The sequence below is a fragment of the Fringilla coelebs genome (genome assembly GCF_963513975.1).
Source record: "Fringilla coelebs genome assembly, chromosome: 1".
Lineage (NCBI taxonomy): Eukaryota > Metazoa > Chordata > Aves > Passeriformes > Fringillidae > Fringilla > Fringilla coelebs.
This window is the reverse complement of record NC_140028.1, coordinates 7,072,341-7,097,598: the sequence shown is the minus strand read 5'-3', so window position 1 is coordinate 7,097,598 and position 25,258 is coordinate 7,072,341.

The following is a 25,258-nucleotide window of genomic DNA, read 5'->3' as shown; positions in this document are numbered from 1 at the left end:
ACCAAGCACGGGAATAGGTTGTCCAGAGAGGGTGTGTAACTTCCCCCACTGGAAAAATTCCAGAGCCATCTGGACATCATCCCTTGCTGTGTGCTTTGGGATGACCCTGCTTGAGCAGGGAGCTCGGACCCAGCTGGTGCCCATGTTCCAACCTTACCCATTCTGTGATTCTGTTATTCCAAGGCCGTGGTCTGTTTTATTGTCAATGACCAGCGTGAGCCTTTGTGAATGGACATGACTTTCCTCTCTTTCCCTCTCCTTTCTCTCCATACCTGGACATATGGATATATACGCATATTAAAGACGCATACATGTATAGATCTAGTACATTTGGGGGAAGAAGGGCTGAAACTGTATTATAGCCTTTGGGCCATCTGAGGCTCATCTACAGTCTTGCTCCTTAGGCAGCTGTGTACAGATAGATAAGTAAAGCACTTATGAAAATCTAAGGCGACATGTCAGGCAAAAGTATCTTTCTGTTACACTTGGAGTTTTCTCCTCTATTTCACAGCTAACTGCAATTGTCTCAGGGGGCTGTCATGAACTTGTGGGCTTAAACTTATTTGCTATGAAAAGGCAAGCAAAAGAAAGAAGTTACATGTAATAGTCCTTTGAAAAATTTGGAACCAATTAACCAAGCAAAGAAATTCCAGCTGAGGCTGTGCGAACCAGAGGATTTCTGTGGCAAAGGGTTTGGAGGACAGTCTTTTATTACTTCTGGTTTATATTCTATACTTTGGTACTCAAGAGTCTTGGATATCAGCTCCATTCTCAGGGGCTCAAAAATACACCTTATCTGAAACTACTCAATTTCCATTTGCTAAGTTTTGTAAACAGGAAATCAACCAGCTGCTGTGACTTCCAGATGACCTTGAAAAACTTGCATTCCTGCATGAATTTAAGCCAAAATCTGGCATGGGAATATGCTCAGAATATGGGCTAAGTTTGAATGAAAACCAGCCAGAAGTTGGCTCAAGACTACTGAAAGCTTTGCAAATTATTTCTGGTTTGTTAGGAGAATGTTGCCCAGCTGTAGTCATCACAGATGCATTGCAACAATTATTACACAAGTGAAAGAGTGTCCTGGGGCTGTGGAAAGATGGAAGGTACCTTTTCATCTGCTATAAAACAGCAGAAGGGGAATCCAAGTTTCACTTAGCAGAGTTCAAATTAGAGAGACTTACTGTTTTCTCACACAGTAGCCCAAAGAAACCCTTCTTTCTGGTTCAACATCTGGTTCCCTCAGATATTTTCTCCAGATGGGTTGCATTTGTATCCAGTGTGTCAACATCAGTCACGTGGCAAATATGTTTTAGACAGTAAGGAGCCCTATGAGAAGGTGTTTTTTTTTCAAAGGGAATAATAATATTTTGTTTGAGAATTGTAGCCTGAATCACTGCATTTTTCTTTTTGCACCCTCCATTGCATAATGTTGTTTATAAAATTTTCATCACACATCATTGTGAAATAGGATGAGGACACTGTTTATCTGTGTGCCTCTGGTTCAAAATCGTCAAATTCTTTCATATTGCCATCGGATATGAAAGGAATCCTCACGTAATTTATTTAATCTTCCTTTTCTATCGTGTTTTCCATGGTATGTTAAAGTGGAATTCTAGCAGTGCTGGTTGTAAGGAAGCTCTGGAGCCACCTGGTCCAGTAGCCTGCTCGGAGCAGGACTTTTGTCAACATCAATGTATCTGGATCAGGCCAGCTGGGCTTGATACACCCAGGTGTGGAAACCTCCAAGGATGGATAAGCACAGCTGTGCTCTCACCTGCTCTTCTGCTGAGCTGCCCTGCAAGTGCTGTGACTCATCCCATTGCCCAGTTTGAATATCCCATGCCAGGCTGTCACCTATTGATTGTTGTGTTCCTGCCACTGTGGACAAGACCTTGGCTCCATCACCTCTGTGGTTTTTCTCCAAGGAGGTGAAAGCAGAGCTCAGGTTGTCCCTTGGCCTCCTTTTCATGAGTGAGAAGTGTGAGCTCCCTGAAGCTCATCCTGTAGGTTGTGGGTCCTGGACTCCCAAAAATTCTCTGTGCAACCTCTCCAGGTTTTTAACATGATAGTCCTGATGTATGCAGTTCCTGTTAGCAATCTTATTCCATGTTTTTGGTGAAACTCTTCTGTGCTGTACTCTTGTCTCTTTGGTTTGGTTGATCAGCTTTTATTTGGGTGAGAGGAGAAAAATGTAAAATATCAGAAAAATGTTGAGAAACCTTTTGGGAATATTCTTTAAAACCCAAGTAGGTTGAAGTTTGAATACTGAAGAAAAAAATCACCAAAGGCACCAAAGCAACAAACAAAACCCCCCAAGCTTTCCCTGTTACTTCTCATCTCTATCTTGCAGGTAAAATTCTACTATCTGATCTAATATTTTGAAATTATGAAAACTTCTGAGCAGAACTTTTGCTTGTCTGTTTTAACAACATTCCAAATAACTACATTAAGTTCAGCATACTGAGGCTGAGTGCAAAGAAAAGTTTCAGCAGTGAAACTTTTAAAAAGAAGTTTTAAAGGCATTTAGACTACACAAAAGCAAGAATTACTTTTCAGTTTCTGCACATAGCAAAGCTGGATGGCTCAAAAGATTGCTTCCAGCATGGACTGCTTCAGGGAATATATGACATTTATCAACTGACACATACCAAGATTCCTCTTCTGTGATTCCTCTTCTCATCTTACAAATGTGCTATTTCTCTCGTATGTACAGGTGCATGAACAAATCTGTATTTTCATGTTTTCAGCTGTAAAAAATTGCTATGGTCGACATTCTTTTAGCTGATTGTGTTCTGAGATGACCTTGTGTGAAGGTACCCCATGGTGACCCCAAAACTAAAGAGCCCCATGAATCACTTTTCCTGTTCACAGCCATAGGACCTTCATTTCTCTCTGGATTTGACTCTGCTCCAAGGAAGACAAAGAAAATATACTAAATTTTTCTTGATCTCTTTTTGTCAGAAAGAAATTAGTCAGCTGAAGGAGAGAGTGCAGAACATCCTGGGCTGGAATTTCCTGTGCTGTTTGCTGATGAGGCCAACAGAGTTATGTCCATGTACCAGCTGATTTTTTGCTTGCATGGTCTTCCATGAAAGTCAGTATGAAATCCCTGTCAGAATCCTTTTGTTTAGATGATGGGATGGTGGATGCTGGGTCAAAAACCAGGGGGAAAAAAAAACAATTAAAAAGTATTGCTGCAGGAGAATGGAAGAAATGCAAAGACTGAGACTGAGAGTGACAACCAAGGTCCTGTCAAAATTTAGAATGTTAATTTCAGGAAGAAACAGAGGGTCCATTAGTTTGTTTTGAAATAACTTGGGGAAAAATGTCTCTCTCTTGTTCAAGCAAAAGCCAGTGCAAAAGGATTCAAAGAGAGACTAGAAAAGCACCAAGCTAAAATGTCTAACTATCTGAGAATTTTTGACATTTAAGCCTTTGTTTTCATTCTAAGTTAGAGTGGAATCAAACATTCTTTTAAGTTTAATGAATAATAAAATGGTCAAAAATATAATTGAGATTCTAAAACATCTTGACAGATTAATTTTTATTTTGTGCATTTCAATCACTTTCACATCATTTCATGGTATGTGATTAATGCTGTTCTATATGTTAATGTAGGTGACTTCTGGAAGTGACTATGTGGCTGTTGAAATAATTATAATAATTATATTCCAAATTATAAAGGACAACTGCTGTTAGTAAAGGTTGAAATATCCTTTTTCCTTTGATGAATCAGTGTCCTCATATGTGGCTTTATTCATCAAAATGTTCAACATTTTAATACAAATTATTTAATTATACCACAAGCAGAAGAATCTTTAATCTAGATGCTCAAGCATTTCACTACAGGAAACAGGAAAGAAATTGATTATCAGATAGTTTGTTCCAGTCACTGTTAACTAGCAGATGGCTTTACATTTTTTTGCTGAGATAAACTCAAAGACTGGAGTAGAGGATGCTGAGGGGATACCTTGGATCTGTCCACAGCTCTCTGACCAGGGGAAGGGGAGGGGCAGGGACTGATCTCTGGTGACAGTGACAGGACCCAAGGGAATGGTTTGAAGTCGTGTCAGGGGAGGTTTAAGTTGAGTATCAGGAAAATGTTCTTCCCCCAGAGGGTGGCTGGGCACTGGAACAGGCTCCCCAGGGCAGTGGTCCCAGCCCCAGAGTTCCAGAAGCACCTGGACAATGCTCTCAGACACATGTGAGATCCTTGGGGTGTCCTGTGCAGGGCCAGGAGCTGGACTTTGATGATCCTGATGGATCCCTTCCAAATCAGGACATTCTATGATTCTGGGATTCTATCTTATATTGCACTGTAGTATGTCAGCAATGATAGATGGCATTATTTCATTATTTTGTGATTCTATAAAATAAGGTAAGAATAAAAAAAAAAAAAAAACATTGAATATGTAGATAAAAATCTGTTATCATTACTCAGAAAGTTATGGTTGCTTTGTTTTCCCCCAGACAACAAATCCCCCAAATAAATATATTAATTATGCTTTCTGAACCTTTTCTCTCCCCCAAATCTTCCAGTAGCTGTATTGGTACATTTTCCTCTGAAAGCAGTAGCAGTCCTGTGAGCATTTCTATGTTGTCCTAAAGGCAGGAAAGGCACATTTAACTAATTCCATTAGAAATTTCTTAAAGTTCATTAAAAAGAAGAGCCCAGAGCCTGCTTAAAATATCAGGGTCCTTCTGCAGAGTAAAATGCAGTGATATATGCAAATCAGCTGACCTTGCAAGGCTGAAGCTGTTGAATGTGCAGTCTCCAATATCTTTGCCTCCTTTTACAACAGTGTAACTTATGCCTAAGGGAACATTTAAAGGGAATGTAAAAATCTGGTTCCCACCAGAGAGAAGAAAAGATGCTCAAAGTAAAATTAGGAGTGTAGAGCTTGCAGAGAGAAAATGGCATTGTTAGGGAAATCATGGCACATTTTAAATAGAAATCAATTCTCAAAAAGAGATTGAAAGATGCTTTAATTTTACTTCAATTTAAAGTTACAAGCACAACATGAAAATGTCTTGCCTATATGTAACAGTTTGAATTCCTGTGGATAGCTCAGGATGATCTGGCCTTTTCAAAACAACCTACCTACAAGTTTTATGACAAATATTATCATTACTGAGATTATGAAGAGATCTTTTCCTATTCTGCTATATTCCACCAGATGAAAGATTTTATTCCCAAAGAATGACAAATGTATAACTATTTCAGTTTTAAATCAATAAGTTCTTTCTTGTTTATCAGAACCCCAGGCAGGCATTTTTTATTTTTACTTCATCCTCAAAGCAGATAAATGGTGAGAAATAAATGTAATACATCTCAGGCTTTTTTTTTTTTTTATTGCTTTACACTTGTTCTTTTTCCTTTTCCACTTCTTCATTCCTTCTTATATTTTACACTGGAGCAGAAACAATCTTCTGAATAATAAAGCAGAATATAATTATGTGAGAACAATTGGTAACCCTACTCTTTTTAAAATAATATATTTATTTTTGAGCCTCTGAAAATGATAGAAGATTCTGTGATGGACATCAGAACTCTTCTACTACTAGTGTTCAGAAGATAAGACTGGAAATCTGTTTATCTTAGGTGGTCTTCCTTGAGCAAAGAGGTTGGGCCAGATGACCTCTGGTGGTCTCTTTCCCAACTCAACCATTCTGTGATTCCATGAATGGACATCCATGGACTGCTTTATTATTGAAGGAAAAAATATTTCAGTGAAGAATGAAAAATCCCATTGCAATATATCCTAACTAGCAGAACTTTAGAGCAAGGATCTAGGATGAAAAATGTCTTAATACAAACCAACACTTTAAATCTCTGCTTTCTTTCAGCTCTAACTAAAACCTTTAGGAACAACTCAAGATTGCTCTGTATTTTTAGGAGAAATTGATTTATGTAACATCGAGTTTTGGAAGTATTTTGTCAATCCTACTTTCTAACCTTTTCCCTCCTCCTCCCTCAATCCTTTCTTCTCAGCAGAAAGTAACTACAATTAGTTGAGTAATATTTTCTCATAGGCATCAACTAAAACCAGGTTAATATCAATTATGGTTTGTATGCTTTTCTGGTAGTTACTATACATGAAAATTAAAATAAGAATCATCTGTAAATTCAGTTTGCTTGGTTTTTCTTGGGGTTTTGGTTTGGTTTAACTAATTCAAAAAAGCAAATGGTCGCTTTTAACAATGGTCATTTCCCTTTGTACTCCCTATGATCAGCAAATTAGGGAGACAACTTTTTACACAGAATCATAGAATGTTTCAGATTGGTAGGGACCTTAGAGATCATCCAGATCCCACTGCCATGCTGTGGTCAGGGATGCCACCCACTGTGAAATCTTTCCCGGGGCCCCATCAAATCTGGCCTTGAGCACTTCCAGGGATGGGGCATCCACAGCTTCTCTGGTGAGCCAGTGCCTCACCAGCCTCACAGTAAAGAACTTATTCCTAACATCTAAGTGAAATATCTCCTCTTTTAGCTCTGAAACCATTTCCCCTTGTCCTATCACTATCTCACTCTAGAAAAAGTCTTCCTCCCTCTTTTTTTGCCACCCAGCCCAATACAGGGGGGTCACTGAGTGCAAACAACTGTCCTAGTGTTTTACCAAAACAAGGTTGGAAAAAATAGAGACCAATAATTTTTCTTAAAAGTTGTGGATGAACCTGAGACACCTCCTGCCAAAAATGCTGATTAGTGGTTTTGTTCTTTTGAGAAACAACTTTCTAAATGCACTTTCACTTCAGCAGTAGCTGTCAGCTCAATTGTGCATCTGAAAAAGAAATTGTCATCCTGCTTTACCCAGATAACTGCGGGATGAAAGAATCAAAAAATGTGAGCATATAATTTAATTTAATTTGCTAGCGTCATGTATTTCACCTCTTTAGAAACTCGTGACTCTATTGTTAATAATCAAGTCATGGGTCTCGACACATCAATAAAATTGAATTAGATAACAAATATTGTAAAACATGGTAAAAACATTAATGTTGAAGTCCAGGGATTCAAAATTATAAGAACTGACCCCTTAACAAAGGCAGTCCTAGACAGAGGCAAACCAGACAATTACAAATAACTAAATTATAATAATTATTGTCCCCTAAAAGTCATGGAATTGCTGCTAAAACCTTGGAGAAAGGATGTGAAAGGAAACAAATTCAATCCTGATTCCAGTCTTTGCTGTTAGTTTTAGTGCAAATTTAAGTATTATAATCCTCAGGAAAAGGATATTTTAATAAAATGTAGGAAGGAGTTGAAAAGCAAGAACAGCATTCCAATAAATAGTAATGAACTGCGGATTTAGATATGCTTTTGTTTTCAGGTGCTTATGCAATTTTCAGGCAATAATTGGAAAACAATGCTATTAAAATTTTTGCAATTTGATGTTTATTTAAAAAAGCTAGAACCAAGCATCTTTCTCTCCTCCCTTGCAAGAAAAATAATTTGGTTCAGATTCTTTACTGCCTTACATAATGTATTTTTCATATTCCTACCTTTCATACTTGCAAAACAAGTGATGCTGGTGTAGCAATGTTATATATTCTTGATGCTAATTTCTTCTGTCTATCAAAAATATTTGAAAAAGTTAAATACCAAATCAATTTGTATCAGAAATTCAGACCTGAATAGCATAGTATAAATGAAAAAAAGTATTTTCATTTCTAAATATCACCTTAGCACAGGATTGAAAGTTTATAATCAACTCAGTCATCTACTGCAATAGGTAGTCTTCTGCCTTCCACAGAATTTGTGCCTTCTTTTACTTCCCGTCTGTGGTGTGTCAGGAGAAATGGAATGAAGGGAAATGGGATGAATTTGGAAGAGAAAATCTTTGAAGAGCATCTGTGAAAGTTTTATTGAGAGAAATATTTTGGCCTAGAATAGTTGATCAGAATCAATCTAATATTCAATAAAAAATTTAAAATATAATTTCAGTGAGAAGAAAAATGCCCCAGAAAGCAGCTATCATTCTTCTAAATCTTTGTACCTGACCTTCCAAACAGTTGATGAAGAGTGCATGTAGAATGAAATCTATGTCTAGCAGCACCAAAACAGAGCACCATTAGGCAGAGATTATATCCATCCTGGTAGCAAACAACATCACTAGATTAATCTTTCCCAAGTATTCAATGACCAAAATGATATTTATGTAACTTACATAGTGCCCTTGCAAAGGGGTTTATAAGTATTCAAATTCTAGATGTTGTCACACAATCCCAGGCCTTTGAGGGCTATAGTGAATATTGATTTGTGTTATGGTGGGTGTGTGGGTGCTGCTTGAGTCACCAGCTGTCCCCATCTGCCCTGAGCACCCCCTTCCCTCTCTCAGAGTGGAACACTCAGTGTCAGGAGACCAAAAGTTCATGGCTTTATCACAACCCCCTTCTTGCTCTGAGTCATGTGTCCACCTGGAAAACTCTGGCTCTCAATCTCCATCTGGGCTTTTAATGAAAAAAAAAAAACTAAAATAATCACTTGCACAGCAGTGTCTCAAATGCCATTATGCATTGTCACAGTCTCCTGCATGTTAAAACAACATTTGCAAGCCCAGCAGGAGCCACTCTGGCAAAATTGCTGAACAGGGCACTTAGGGCCAACCTTGTCCAATCCAGGGCTGCTCCAGTTCCCATGGAAAAGTGCAGGCTGTGACACACTCACTCCTGCCTCACAAAGAGACATGTAAACTCTGAGCATGACTCACACTGACTGGGGTTACACTGTATTTTCCCTCATGGTACATCCCAAAACTATCCTCTTACCTTTTCTCCTCACCTGTGCAGTTCCTTTATTATAAACTCAGTGTGTGACCACAGAACATTTTGTATCACACTCATTCAGAAAGTCTTCCCTACAAAGCTCAAAGACATTCTTTTAAAGAATGAAGTTTCTCTATAAATGCTCTCCCCTTCCTTGCACTTGCTGGCCACCAGGCCATCTCTTTACTCTTTTTTTAAATGTTATTCCTATACTCTTGCTTCTTTTTACTCACATAATTACCTTGTTTTTTAACTCTGTTTATCTTTGTGGCAGCATCCCAGAAGAAATTAGCATGTTTGCATTTGGTACAATTTATCTCATTTGTGTTTGAAGACATTAGAGGCATTCTGTCTAGTTCTTGTCTCTGCTAGTCTCCCAAGGAGCTTCATTTTCCTCCACCCCTTTCTTCTGCTGCAAGGTGAGCCCTCACATCAGCACCAGGAGATGACTTGTATGAGTGCTAGCATAACTCCCAGCACCATCCAAGGTCTGTTCCTGCCTGTGGGGACACATTGGTGTTTAATGACTTGACCTCACCATCATGTGGAGCGAGGGAAAAGAGCCAACAGTGCACCTGGACACTGCATGGCAAGATGCTTTGCTGACTGCATCTGCCCAGCCACCAACTGGGCATCTCGGGGTGCTGCCCACAGCCAGTCCACGTCCCTGAATCCTGTGCATGCCCCTGTTTTCCTGTCAGGAAGACAGAGATGACCTGACCTCAGCTAAGCACAGGTCATGAGCAAACACTGGCAGTGACCCCAGACTCAGTCTTGAGCATCACAATGGTGAGGGCAGCCTCTGGGTTATAATTTAGATTTGTCAAAAACCAGATGAGCCTTTAATGGGAATAGTGCCTGGGCCACCTGTGATGGATTATCACCTTCCTGGCTCGCTCCTGTAGGCTGTGCCTCTGCTGGCAGAGAGAGCCAGCAGGGATTGTCCCTGTGACAGTACTTACAGTGAGGATTGGCTCAGGGGGGTGGTGAGAAGGGCAAGGAAAGACATAAATCTGGATTGTGGAGTGTACCATGCTTTGAACAAACAAAATAACATCTTGGGCTCCAAGAACTGGTGGCTCCAGAGGAGAGCAGATGAGGTGTTGGTGAAAGGGCCAGCACACCTCCAGCAGTGGCCAGTGTTTGGATGATTTGTGGTGGCCTGAAAAGCAGCAGCTGCCAGATGCAGCTGTATTCCCATTTCCTTCGGTCTGCTGGTTTGGGCTGCAGGGTTTCCATTCACAGGGTTCTTTTTTTTTCCTTTCTCCGAGCCACAGGGGAGCTTATCAGATAAAAGAACTTGGTGGAGTGACAAAGATTGATTAACACTGAGGTGGAATGGGATTTTTATTGCTGCCTTCATAAACACCTGAGTGACAGTCAGATGTGTGTGACTGTGGTCTTATCAATAACAGTTTATGTGAGATGGGCTTGAACTGAAACATTTTGCATTTAAACATCTAAATCTCTGGGGACTTGAATCCCAACAATATTAGGTAAAGGAATCAAATGCTGCTGTATTTCAGCACCAGGGAACAGCTGTAATAAACAGGAAGTGTTTCAGAGAGAGATGACAAAAGCTGTGCAACAAGATTTGGGGGCATTCCAAGACATAATTCCCCTTAAATTACAGTCAATATGTGAAATTTTGACTGAGAAAATTAAGGAGGTAGAAGACATACTTCAGATCCTTGGCCCAGTTCTCTTCATCATCTACATTAACATTGGATCTGGGTCTCCAAGGAATACTAAATGAGTTTGCTGACAACCCAAGTTCAGAGGAGCTGTTGAGTCCCTTGAGGGCAGGGAGGCCCTGCAGAGAGAGCTTGACAAATCAGAGAAATGGGGAATCACCAACAGTATGGAGATTAACAAGGGCAACTGTTGGACCCTGCACGTGGGATGGGGAACCTGGATGTACAGACTGACTGGGGAAAGAGGCTGGACAGCAGCTGTGGGACAGGAGCTGGGCAAATTGAACCTGAGCCAGCAGGGCCCTGGCAGCCAGGAGGGCCAACCTTGTCCTGGGGGCATCAGCACAGCAACATCAGCCTGGCAAGGGAGGGGACTGTCCCACTCTGCTCTGCACTGGGGCAGCCTCACCTTGAGTCCTGGGGGCAGTTTTGGGTGCCACAACATAAAGACCTTAAGCCATTAGAGATTGTCTAAAGGAGGACCTCGAGGATGGTGAAGGGTCAGGAGGAGAAGCCATATGAGATGTGATTGAAATAATTTTCTGTGGCTGAAATCATCATCTGTTCAGCCTGGAGAAGAGGAGACTGAGAGGAGACCTCATTGCAGTCTGCAGCATCCTCATGAGGGGAAGCAGAGGGGCAGACACTGATCTCTTCACTCTAGTGACAAGCGCCTTGAGAAAACAGCATGGAGTCAGAAGTTTGGGTTAGAAATCAGGGAAACTTTTCCCCAGAGGGTGGTTGGGCCCTGGAAGAGGCTCCTCAGGGATGTGATCACAGCACCAAGCCTGAAAGAGCTCAAGAAGTGTTTGGACACATGGCTGGATTCTTAGGGTGTCCTATGCAGGACCAGGAGCTGGCCTCAATGATCCTAATGGGTCCCTTTCAACTCAGCACATTCTATGATTCTATCATCTGTTTGTTCTTTTTTTCATGCATCACTTTGTAATGGAGGATTAAAAGGGATGTGATGAAATTACTACTGCTTCTAAAATCTGAATAAGAAAATACCTCCCTGGGGTTTTGGGGAGATCTCTTGTTTATACAATCAAGGCTAAATTTTTTTGGATGAAGCAGATTATCTATTATTATTATTACAGAATAACAAGCTGAAGCCTCACTGGGATCCAAATCCTGATTTTTAATCAAAGACTTGGATAACAAGCAGGCTGCAGGTTTTGCAATTTGGGTTAAGTAGGACCTTGAGAGGGTAAGAAACAGTGCCTGTTTTCATTACTATGTGCCATGTATGGATAAAGGGAGCCACAAGAGACAATTTAGAGGAGTGACTGGTGTTTAATCCATTTTCTGCAGACCTTGGTGAGGCTTTCATCCAATATGGCGTGTCAACAATGAAATTCCTTGGTGGAATTTCTCCTCCTGCTTCTGCCAGCAGAGCCTTTTGTTCATGCTTCTGCCAGTTGCTCACAAGCCTAATTGGGAAGCAAGGGCCTATTTATGATGAAACTGATGTCTCAGATAGGGCTAAGGGAAAATTTCAAAGTTCAAAAGCAGCTGATTGGAGTCAGTTCACATCTCCTCTGTGCTGGATGACAAGAGAAGGATGAAATTTGCATGCACTCATATGGGTGCTTGCACCAAATAAAAAAATTATACCTGCCCTGAGTTCTCAATTGGAGCCAGAAGCTTGTATTGACAAATAAATAAATAAATAAATACAAGTTTTTGGTCTTCCAATTTCTGTGTTGTCTTTCAACTCTTCTGAATGACAAAAAACAGGCTTCTTTTTTTTTTTTAATTTGCCTTTTTTTTTCTTTCACCATATCTTCCAGAGATAATCTTACAGACATAATGTATTATGACAACATAGAAAAAGGCATTCAGTATTTTTAAATCTTTCACAATTCTCAGTTATTTTCCAATGGACACTTAACCAGCTCCTCCAGAAGGATTCATTTCTGACCATGAGGTTGCTCAGTGCTCCCTGACAGATGTGACATTGCAATCCCCCTGTGTCATTTCAGGATGCTGCAGCACCACAGCCTAGACTGGCTCTTAACAGAAACTGTGTTGATGGCATTAGGAACTGGAATAAGCACCAATGTCAGAGGTTAGAAGTGTTCAAACACAAAATTTGGTTAAATCTTAGAAAGAATGAGGAAGCTATAATGTCTTTAAGCTGTTAATAGAAATTTAATTTTTTGGCCATCCTTCAGAAAGTGGATGTCTGATGTTAAATACTTTGGCCTAAAGTGAGATAAACCAAAGTATGTATTCTAAACGATCCCTTGCTCCACTCTTACTATTCTTTTTCTGCCATTAATTTCCATGAAATTTGCTTGCCCAATACTGGAAGATAAGATTCAGATATTGTAGGTAAGACAAGAGGAAATATTAATGTGATTTAGCAAATCTGATTGATGGCAGAATTTTCCATCAAATAACTTATTTGCAAATTGGTGACTTCCTATTTACAGCTGAAATCCATCTGTGAGCAAAAGACCTCAGAGAAGCTTTGTGCCACTTCCATCTCAGTTAAAAAAGCATTTTGAGGACTCTTGTGGGACTAGCAAGATGAATAGGCCATGTTCTGACCTGCTGAGCAGGGGTGAGTTTCATCCTTTCTGACTGGCTAAAATGATTCAAACCTTAAATAAAGCACATATTGACATTGTAAGACACTATTAAGGTCCTCAGTGTACCATGGTGATGAACCATGACCAAAGTACTCCCGGGGTTGTAATAATTCATTACTGAAATAGCTTCCTTCTAATGACTAAGGCTGACTGTGTCAGAGAGCTTGGACTTCTAACCCCAAGGCTTGTTATATAGCATTAAATAAATCTCACTTTCTGTTCATTTACCTACTGTATCAAAGGTCATGAATCATAGCTGACAGCAAGATTTGGATAGGTAACTTTTAACAATCTCCCTGATTCTGGGATGAAGCTGCTGTTAGGCAAGCCTGGTCTTGTACTCCCAAAGGGGTGACAGGTACACATGGATAGTACTGAGAAATTCCTTCCCATTCACAACTAAGCCAATTGTCCTCTAAATGTTTTCCTTGCATTTCTAATTCTTATTTTCTTTGGTATTTTTTCCTTTTCATTTTGGACATAGACAAACTGCTGTTCTTTCACGTGAATGCCAGCTACCAGGGAACACAGTTCATTCTTCCTCAATGTGTTTAAATCCATCGATCTTGAACTTTCTCAAGCTCTGCCAGGAAGTGGCATGATAAGAGATGGAGGGCTCATCCTCCCTCAGGCACCACCACTGGGTATTACCTTTGAGTTGAGGGAGGTGGGAATTAGTTCCATTTAACAAAGTAGAAAGTGGAAGGTGGATGTCTCCCACCCCGGGTCAGTGCTCTAACTCCTGCATTACAAGAGAAAAGCACTTCATGGAGCACTCAAGCTGCTCTTCTAAATCAAAAGTGACAGCTAGCACCTTATGAATATCTCAGATTTTTCAGTGTATATTTCATATGCTGCAGAAATAACCTAGTTTAAAAACACTCTTAGCTTTTACAGGACACTGGTCTTGAAAGAATCAAGACTCATGAGTTTTGATCCTGGTCCATAAACTTTTCCTGCCTGCATACAACCCCTCTGATGTCCTTAAAGTCATTGGCAGAAGTGAACTGCATGTAAACCATCACATACACAACAAATGTGAACCTTCTTGACTAAACTGCCACCATTTGCCTTTGAAATAAACAGGCAAATAACTATTAAAGGTCTTAAATGTTTATTTGCATTTTTCAAAATGTAATAATCTTCATGCAGTGAAACAGATGGACCATGGAAATTCATGCATGAAAATAAATAACCCTTTCTCCACCAGTATCCAGCAATCACAAGGCCCAGTGATCATTGAATTTCTCCTTCTTTCTTGAAATAGCCCTTAAATTAGAGATGACCCAAGGGTTAGGGTTTTTTTGTATGTACTTCATTTCACTTTGCATAAAATTAATTTTAATTAATAATTAAAGAGAAATAAGATTTAGAGAAGACTTTCGAAAATATTTGTAACAAAACATTTTAAGATGTGACACTGATAAAGCAATGAACTGGATTAATGAGTGGAAAAACCAGGATAAAAGAGTAATTTTTCAATATAGCAAGGACTTAAAAATTAACTTCCCTGGCTTTTGTTTAGTTTATTTAGTAATTATCATTACAGGTGGCAAGTTAGAGAATAGTGAAGGTGACAGGAAGGTAAAAGAAGAAAAGAAGCACAGGGGAATACATGACAATAAGAGTTACTTTGCCAAAACAATTTCTGATTTTCTTCACAACTGCAGTGTCCAGTGTAGATCAGATCACTCTGGAAAAAATGTCTGAAGAACTAGACCATCAAACAGTTTCTACTCTTCTTTCCAAAAAAACTGCTAGTTAGAACATGCCATAAAGAGATGAAATAATACAATTATTCTATTTCCTTCAGAGAAAGTTCAATTATTTGAATACTCTAACCATTATGCTCTGACAAAATGTGAACTTTGGAACTCTGTTGGTGGACCCCTCCCAGAAGTTTTTGGTAGCTAACACTTTATTGATTTGACTCCTCAAAATATGTGGGCAGTGGAGTATTTCATTTGAGATTCCATGAGAGTATTGTCAACTCCAGTAACCTACTCAAACCCAGGCTTTCATTTTGGAAAGAAACAATGAAACATTTATATGCTTGTTTAAATGCTAATCTGTTTTTGTTTAGCAGCCAGACCAAAATATTAATTATTCCTACAACCTTACTCAAGGACAAAGATCCTGTTGATGAGCTTCAGAGGGACTTCATCTGACATAAATGGGTTATTAAATGGCAAATGAAATTCTGTGCAGAAAAAAAATAATTAAAATAATAAAGCACAAGGACTTCTTAAATCACTTTTCAAACCTTGCAGCATTCTGGAGTAGCAGCAATGGATGAAGAAACAAGCAAAGACTTTTCTAAAAATCTCTCCTCAATGTTCACCAGCAGTGAAAATGTTTATATTGGAGTGCACAAAGAATAAGGTTGCAGTATTTCAGGTTATGTTTTAGTCCCTGTCTGTGCTCTGCATATTGGCCTGTCCTATCTGATCTCATCTAAGGTACTATGTGGCATTGGTGGAACATTTCTCCAGAAGGACCATTCAAAACAAGAAGGAATTAAAGGAATCAGCAGGATTAATAAAGGATATAGAAAGTCCCCTCAGTGAAAAACAAGAAAAATCATATAAGATCAGGAAGGAAACAAATAAGAATCAACTCCTTCAAAGGAAAAAAAAAATAGAATGAATATTGATTAGAAACTAATTTTTCTGTTTTCCCTGACTGATGTTACAAATAAAGGGTATTACTTCAGCCTACAATGCACCTTTATACCTTTTGACAGACCTAGTAAAAACAGTGATTTAGTGATTTATATGATCAGTCATCCTTTTTTCATGTAACAGTTAATTAAGTTTGTGATTTTTTTCCATAGAAAATCTGGTTAAGATACCCAATCTAACAATATTCTCAAAGAAATGTGGCTCCTTAGACTACACATGTACCAACACCTACAATATCCTAGTTTTTGAAGAGAGAGTATGTGTGATAATGACTGTTTGAAATAATGCATTTGTTCGTAATTGTCTACTGCAAATTTTCAAAATTTCCTTACATGTAAACCTCAAAGCTGGATGTAAGGTTTCAACAAAACACTCCTAGATCTCTTTTTCCTGATCTTGCTCAGAATAGGTTTTTCTCTCATATTTGCTTCTGACTTTTACTGCTCTGAGCATATAATCTAATTACACATCTTGCAGAATATCCCAGTTATATTTTGTGAAAGTAATTAACTGCATTCTTAAATTTTCCACATTCAATCTTTAAGAAAACCAGCTATGGCTCATTATCACTCTTTTCTTCCCTCATATTATCTGGAAATCAGAGGGAGCTTTGCTTTCCCTGACACACATTTGCTGGTCACATTGCTAATGAGCAGAAGACAGTCACTGTCTATTAAGTGAAGAGTTAATTTTCACCAAGACCTTGGTATATAAAACATTCACTAGAGCGTGAATAAATTGCACTTTTAACCAACCACATTTAATAGCAAAACAGTGAACAGACCTGAAATATAAATAATGCTATGGAACACTTGGAAACATTTAATAGTCAGTGAACTATCTTTTACTCCTATCATTAGAGATATAAGAATATCATAGCACCACCTTGCTTTAACTCTACCATAAAATTAATTGTGGTAGAGGTAAATTAATTATCTTTCAACAGACCCCATTTAATTGCTTATAAAACTGGTCTGACTTTCCAGCATTTTAGTAACCTGTATGTCATCATCAAAAGTGCTCAGAATAAATTAGCACTCCATCTTTTTTCTATATCCTTCATATAATCACAAAATTAAAACGAAATAGATGCCCCAATGCATTTTGCCACAAGCAGTAAATGTATCTCAAAAATATACTAGAACAATATACACACATAGGCTCTTTCTTTTAGAAAGAACACATGTTCTGGAATATTCTGACAGTGTTGAATCATTAGGATATTACTCCATAAAGACCACTGTTCTGAACTAAATGATGCTGGGGAACTTGGTAGAGTTTTGAGGTTTAAATGGTTTATGGAATTGGACATTCTTAGAAATTGGAAACAGTCACAGTGGAAAATGAGAGAAGAGAATAGAATAGAATAGAATAGAATAGAATAGAATAGAATAGAATAGAATAGAATAGAATAGAATAGAATAGAATAGAATAGAATAGTTGAGATGAGTTGGAAGGGCTTTCAACAATCATCTTCCTGATGAGTCCAGTGGCCTGATCTATTCAGGACTGATCAAAAGATAAGGCAGGTGGATAAGGCAATTGTCCAAATGCTTCTAAACACTGACAGGCCTTGGGCATTGACCACATCTCTAGGAAACTTTCTTCAGTGCTTTCACCTTCTCTGTGAATAAAAGCTTCCTAATGTCAAGACTGACTCTGCCCTGATGCAGCTTTGAGCTGTTCCCATACATCTTGTCCTGGGACACCAGTGGGGATAGCAGCTGTTCTGCCAGCTATATAGAATAATAAATTCACCAAAATGTATTATTACACAAATAATTGTTCACATTGAGTAGACCTACAAACCCCCTGCCCTTCGTCACCCCCCAGAAAATGAATAATGTGCATAAAATTGTTCTGGATAAACATTTTGTGACCCAAAATCTGGGGGAAAAAATTCTTTTGGAAGACAAAATTTTTGTTTAAGCCCAGTGTAAAACACTAGATGTTGTTTTAGCTTTCTACAACTTTTGGATATTTAAAAATGAAGTCAAAATCTCTTCAAATTACTTTTTTCAAAAACAGGCAAAATTGCCAAATTTCTTTTTTAGATTTCTTTTTTGAGATTTTTTTTTAATTTTTCTGAAAGAACTAATTGAAACTTCTATGACTCTTAAAACTGCCTATTGACTTTCCATAATTACCTCACCATTTCCCTTCTAAGGATTACATAAGTAGGATTAGTCTTTGACCTACATATTTACATAGAGCATGTCTCTGGTTCTAAAGTACTTGAGCCCAAAACCAGAGAGTCTATTTTAATCCAAACTACCTCCTCATTAGGAAATGCAGTACAGGCATTTTGTCTAAAAGCACCTCTATTTAAATGCATTATTCTGATGCTTGTGATTCACTTCTGCCCTCAGTAAATTGTCATATCAACATGAAGTTTTATGACAGGAAACTGCCAAATGCATTATTTAAGGGAGTAACAGAGCTGGCTTTACTGGATTTGCATGGCCAGGTTTTGGATGACTGCAAGGGTGCCTAGTAGCTAAAAACAAACAGCTTTTTTAAAAAGTAGGGAATTGCAACAAATTTTGGACATGAGGCTAAATTTTCATTCTTTTGACAGTAGTAACCTTTAATCAGCGATGCTGCTGCAGCTTTTGAAGCATGGTCAAAAAGAAATGAGGGCACCCTAGCCCTGGCCCTCACCATGCTCCTCATTTCCTTTCTGAAGGCAGCTGGAAGACTAGAATTGCTCAAGCTGACTGTGACAGAATTGCAGAACAGTCTCAGTGGAAGGGACCCATCAAGCCCAACTCTTACGCCCAAGTGAATGGTCAATACAGAGATCAAACCTGTGACCTTAGCACCATGCTCTGACAATGTGATCTAATGTCAGAATACAACCAACCTATTTTCCTTCATCCTTCTGCCTTGATTTTTGAAAACTCAGGAACAAGCTGCTGATCCCTTCTGGTCATCATCAGGATACTCATGTTGTTTCAAATTTCCAGCAATCCCAGGCATAACTCTAGTTATTGTAAGAATGAGGCCACAGCCAACCCTCCTCTAGTCACAACAGAACTCTTACACCCACCTTGCTTTGGCTTCCAGAAACCAGGTGCTCACTTCAGGTGGCACCAGCTCTGGCACTGCAAGTCAAGGAGATAGGCCTGAGTTGCTGAGTGGTTTAAGTGTGCCAGGAGACCAGCCAAGCTGTCTCCTGAGGGGTAGCACTGATATAATTCCATGGAAATCAGCAGTATAATAAGTCCTGGAAACTGGTGCTCATGACCATTGCTGGTGCCAAGTGCACATTTTTCTTACTCCAAAGAGTAGCCACATAATTTTGGAGCAGGTGTTGTTGCAAACCACTACACACAGATAATAGGAAAGCAAAGGAATTCTGTTTATTTAATGTAGGGTATGAGGACCTCACTCTTTGTCCTGTCCATCTCACCCCTGGACTGCCCCTTCCCACTCCCCAGTCTGATAGTGCCTGATGGCACTTTGCAGGCACAGGACCCCAAGGTAACAGAGAAAGAATTTAGCAGGTGCCAAAGATCCTGTCAGGAGAGGGGTGGATTGCTCTGGAATGGTTCAGTCTGACCCGTAAAGAACAATGACAAGAGAATTTCCTACTCCCATCTGTGTGCACAGACAAGGGAACACAAATGCAAACTTGCTCCAGTCATGCCCTATCCACTTCTCAGTGACAGGATATCACTGCGCTGACCCTGTCATATTTCCCTAGAAACCAGACTGACTTTTGTCTGACTCAGTTTATTTGAAGTCTTCCTAAGGAATGGGATTGGCACATGGTAAAGTGCTTGGGACATCTCTGGAAAAACATATCATCACACTAACATAGGTGTCAGGATGAATCATCTCCCACAGAAGGCTTTCCACAGCCCACACACGGCTCAGGTGATGAGCCATGCTCCTCCTTCACTCCGAGTCAGTGCCTCGGCACATGCTCATGGTAACTGCAGGGGCAGAAAGCAGCACAGACAGAGCTGACAGAGCTCTGGGAATGCTGATCAGCTAGGCCTGGGCCTGGCAGCCTCCCCTCTGAGGTTCCACTGCGTCTCTGCTTCTCATCCTGGGGACACAGCTAAGCCATTGTTAATTCCTTTGACTTGTCCTTAGACTCATTCTTTGCACTGCTGTGCTGGAGGCAGAGAAGCTCCTGCCTGTGCCTCACTGATCCTGACTTCCAGCTAAAGTGCTTCCACAGGAGAGCAGGGACTGAGTTCTGAGGATCTGAAGTTGGGTCCCTTCTCTGCAGCATCAGTTTCTGAAGAGTTCATTTTATTCAGCAGAGGTCTTGATGACTTTCACTGTGTGCTCATCACAAAGCAGAGATGGAACACCTAATATTAAGCAAAATTCAATATTAGGGAAGCCACATGAATTTCAACAGAACTAGTAAATCAAATTTGCCTGGCAAGATTTTACTGTGATTTAGTTCCCTTAAGTAAAAAGCATACAACTTCTTCCCACTCCAATTACTTCATTCTCTTTAATTACACGGAGAAAAAACTAAATTCCTTAAATTTTCTTTTAATAAATTGATACTCTAATTTTTTTGGTTTCCAGTTTCTTTTTACATAGTAAAGAAAAAAACACCCTTATATTTTGCTTGTTTTCCTGCCATTTTCCATATCATGTTTTTATTGTCTTTGTTGTTCAGAAATAATCTTGCTATTTTTAATTTTGATTTTTTAATACTTTTTGTTACATGTCTTTTAAAATCTTTTTTTTAATATTATTTTTTTATCAGAAGATGTCTACACAGCATTCAGGATAAGGATTTCTCATTGACTTATGTAGTGACCAGGGTTAAAGAAAGAGAGGACACTTGTATTTTCAGAAGTTATATGTTAGCTGTTGCCAATTGGCTTCAGCTGAACAAGCCAGGAGCCATGGGGGCAGATTTTGAGATATCACCAGGTTCCACTACTGAGAATCTGGACTCCTTTGTGCCCTCTAATTATTTCACAGCACATGTGAAGCTTCACAATGTGATTTGAAATCAAAGCTTTAGTTGTCATGCTAGTACCATCACTGTTTTTTCTTTCCTTTTCCCCCCAGTGGATTTTCACCTCACAGACAGGAAAGTGGGGAGGGGAGCAGGGGAAGAAAAAGGAAAAAAAGATCCTTTTTAATTCTCCATCTGTATGGGGCCACAGAAATGCCTTAAGCTGAACACAACAGCCTGAAAAACGAGTGGGAAGAGATTATCAGAAGTCTGGCAAGAGGAGAATGCAGTTGGTGGTCAGGTGAAGGCTGCTTTGGCGGATAAGCAATTTGTGTGTTATCAGTGCAGGAGAGAGAACAGTAGCTCCCTACACTGAAAGGAGATTAAAAGTAACAATAATCTTTTCTGTACACCATAGGCCAATCTGTTAAATGCAAGGGAAGCTGAGAAGCTGCTTAGAGCTGATGTTTGTTTAATTTTCACCTGCACCCACTTGAACTGTGTAAATGACATGGTGCTTTCCAGAACATATGCACATTTCCATGTGGCACTGGTTTGTGAAACTGTGCCCAGCTAATCTAGCAGTGCAAGATCTGCTGTGAGTATAAAAGAAATCGCCCTTCTCTCACTCTAGGAAGTCTGGTGGTTCCAGAAAAGAATAAGGAAAAGTTATTTGGCTTTTTATTTTGTTGTTGTTGTTGCTCAGGTTTTTTTCCTTTTAAAATCAATAGGAATGGGTAGCTGATAGTAAAAAGGGAGGTGTACTACAGAATAAAGGACAAAGTAAAGGTGACCTCATTTGCCAGAGGAAAAGTTAAGAAACTCAAGCATTGGCTTAGGTTAGACCAAGATAATTAACACCCTTGATGAATCAGTACATCACATGAGCTATTTAGGAAAAAAGAGAATGCTGAAGGAGCACTACAGTCAGGTAGCCAAGACAAGAGTTAGGACACAGGGATACAGGATGGGGTCTTTTTGCTGCTACTGATTTTATATCAGTATATATGTGAATGATTTTATATTAAAAATGTTACTTCCTCTGGCTTGAAAGGTACTAAGTACATATTATTGATATTATTGTACAGAGGTGATGGAATTTTGTTATTCCACTTGCAAGCCATGCAAGCCAGCTTCAAAAACGTGTCTGGATAGGCATCTTAGCTGTGTAAGCAGAACGCTCTCTTCTCTCTGAGGGTCTTTTGTTTGCTAAACAATAGCACAGGGCAGACCCAGGAAACCTTTCTGTTGCTTTCTTTGCCGAGTCACAGCATTTCTCAAAATGCAGGCATGTAAAATGTAAGCCAGCATATACTAATTACTCATAATTTAATAATTACACATTGTCTTTTCTAGCTGAATAATTGATTTCTCATTCCAGCTGTTCTGCTGACTGTGGTCTATGTTACAGTTACTGTTCATAGGCTGCTCACTGTTTTTATCCTGTGGTTATGATGGATGTTGCATGATGGCTTCAGCTCTGTTAATTTTTTTCTTTCTATTTTTGTGTGGGGTTTTTTTTACAACTACTTTTGAATCAAAAGAAATTTTAAGGATTGCACAGTGAAACAGTTGCATGAAGCAGAATTTAACCATCATCCATTAACACAGGATCTGGCATTCATTTCCTCTACAGTATCCAGGTCCCCTTTCTGTCAGTAAATCCTGGTGCAGCTCTGAAGAGGAAATATGTTCCCTGTCACACACATATAGGCAAACATGAATTCTCCTTCCTTTTAAATTAGAAATACATCTTTCTTTATAATCAGCTTAATATACAAGTTTTGTTTCAAATGGAGTCACCAAACACATAATGCTGGATATATTTTCAGTTATAATTTTCCCTCTTTTTCAACATTGTCTCATTAAGAAAAATCTGTGGTTGTTGTCTGGATTTGGATTTTTTTTATTAATAAATCTAGTAAGGCATTCTCTCTGCTTTATGCAAGTTAAACATCTGATACCTGATATATCCTCTTCTTATCTGTGAGTCAAACTCCATGACAATTCCTTTTGTTCATGGTATTCTGACACTTCTTTTCATCCAGGCTGTCATCATCTATTAAATTATCATCTCTATATTCTGGGTATTTTAGTCAAACAGGAAATTCATTCCATGACATGATGAGCTGGAGTCCAGTGGACTGGCTGGCTCATGAGCTCACTTAAAGCATTTCTAAATGGAAATTTTCTGATCTTCTGGCAATTTTTTTTTTCAATTTTCTGTTGTTCCTGTTTTTCAGGAATAAAAAAAAAAAGAAAGTTTCACTCATAAAAATACTTTCTTTTTACAAACCCCAAAAACATTATCTACTTTAAGAAAAGGGAAAAAATGTCAATTTAAGAAATGTGTTTTTAAAATTATGGCTTATTTAAGACAATGGGAAATTTGGATTTACACCTAACACATCAATGACAATAGGAAACTGTTTCTTTAATTATATAGCTGATAGACTTTCTTGTAAAGGAATAACAGAGAATGTGAACTTTATCCTGCTGATTTACACTACAACCACCTTCAGAAATAATTACATTTAACTGTTTTCTGGAATTGCTTGGCTCTTGTCTTGACTCTGCAAAGTAAGCAATGCTGCTCATAGAGAACTTATCAGAGATGTTGGAATTAAACCAGAAGCACTCTGATTCCATCTAACCTTCAGAAAATGCAGGTGCCTGCAGAGTCTGATTTTATATCAACCTTTTAAAACAAGAAATGTGTCTCTTTTTAAAACTAAGAGATCTGAGAGAAAGCTTTTGCTATGGGGCACTATTGCTGAAACCACAGCAAACCAGGGTTAATAAAATGAAGGCACCAAACACAAAAACAAACACACTTGTCACGGTTTGCTCACAATCTCTCCACAGCACTGAAGCCGGGTTGGCCACATGGCCACATTAGCCATTCCATCAAGGTCAAGAATCCCAAATGAGTTGCTATGGGAAACAAATTACTGAGGTGTCAGCTGGAGCTGAAGGTTTAGATATGAGGGAACTTTACCCATTATATGCTTGAAAGATTTCCGTAACAACAGAAGCTGGGCAAGAGCACACTGGTAATAACAAGACTGGGAAAGCAGATGTTTCACTGACCTTTGCTCCGAGCATTTGGACTTCCCATTTGCCAGCGCGCCTGAGTGGACCAGAAAGGAATTGCAAATAAGATGGACTCTCCTGAGGCACAAGTAAATAATTATTTTAAAAATCAGGTATCAAGTCTTGTTTTTAGGGAGACAGGTAAAAGAAACTCAAAAGCTCCTGGAACTACCTGGGACTCATGCCATCCTCTTAAGGATGAGGAGAGACAGCTCACTTTACTACAGCATTAATTTCAGGGGAAGCATTTCAAAGCCAAACACGGGGCAACCTGCCATGGAGTTATACCACCCACCAGTTTAACCCAGTTTTATTTACTCTGCTCTGCTCATTCGCTAAATGGTCACTGTGAACTTGACCTTGGCTGGAATTGTCTACAGAAAGAGAATTGCAAGGACTGGACCTATCCAACGCTGACATTGATCTTTGTGAAGGCAATTTGATAACCTTGACCCCAGGAAGCTTACCTCCAGATCTGCAGGAACTGGAATATTTTCAGTTTCCACCTAGCATTAATTTTGACAAAATAAAAAATATATTCTTAGTTTCATGTAGGTTTGTTCAGAAAAGTTCAGGTAAATCTTTCTCTCCTAGTTTGAGAATGCTGATCCAGCTGTTCACTAAGCAGCTATGGGATGGTTTGCAGACAGTGGTGCTCTCACCAAAAATAAAATCGAGAATCTTGTCTTTATCACATATTTGCCTAAATGTTCTCATCCATTTACCTTTTTTTCCATTGAAGATCTTTACATTATCTATCCAGGAACAGGAAAGGGACTTCTTTTTCTCTAGTGAAATAGAGGAAGAAACATCTGCTCTTGAGGCTCACATTGGATGTGACTAGGCATAATTAATTTCTATTAATGAAGGCATTTTACTACACACACAACAGATAAAAATCTGGCCTACTATTTTCTTGACTTCAGGATATTTTTCCCAGGGACTGTTTTTTCTTCAGACAATTGTTCCTACTAAGGTTTTACATTTGAGGGCTGCTTTTTAAATTTGTTAGAGATGGAGCTGGGAGAAAGAGTTAGGCACAGACTTCTGTTTGTTAATAGTTTGCATCATTTCTACACCCTTAGAATCTTGAAAAGATACATGTTTGGGTAAAATTTCATAAAAGTATTAAAAAAAAAAAAAACCAACAAAAACTAAAGACCTGTGTAGGAGGTCTTCACTTTCCCATAGTACTTGTATCTGTATTTATACATTATAGCTAACACCTCAGTGTTCAGATGACTCTCAATATAAATGTATAACATCAGGATCAGGAGATATATTTTTATAAAGGACAAAGGAACAGGCAGAGAAAATCTTTCCACTTCTGTAATAAGGCATTATTTCTCTCCAAATATTTGTCTCTCTGGCTTTTTCCCTGTGTTATTTGTTGGATTGTAATGATCTAGAGTGAGTTAAAGCTGGATATTACATTTTATCATGGCAGTGACAAAGCTTTGATGTCCTTTTTTTTTGCCTTTGGATTAG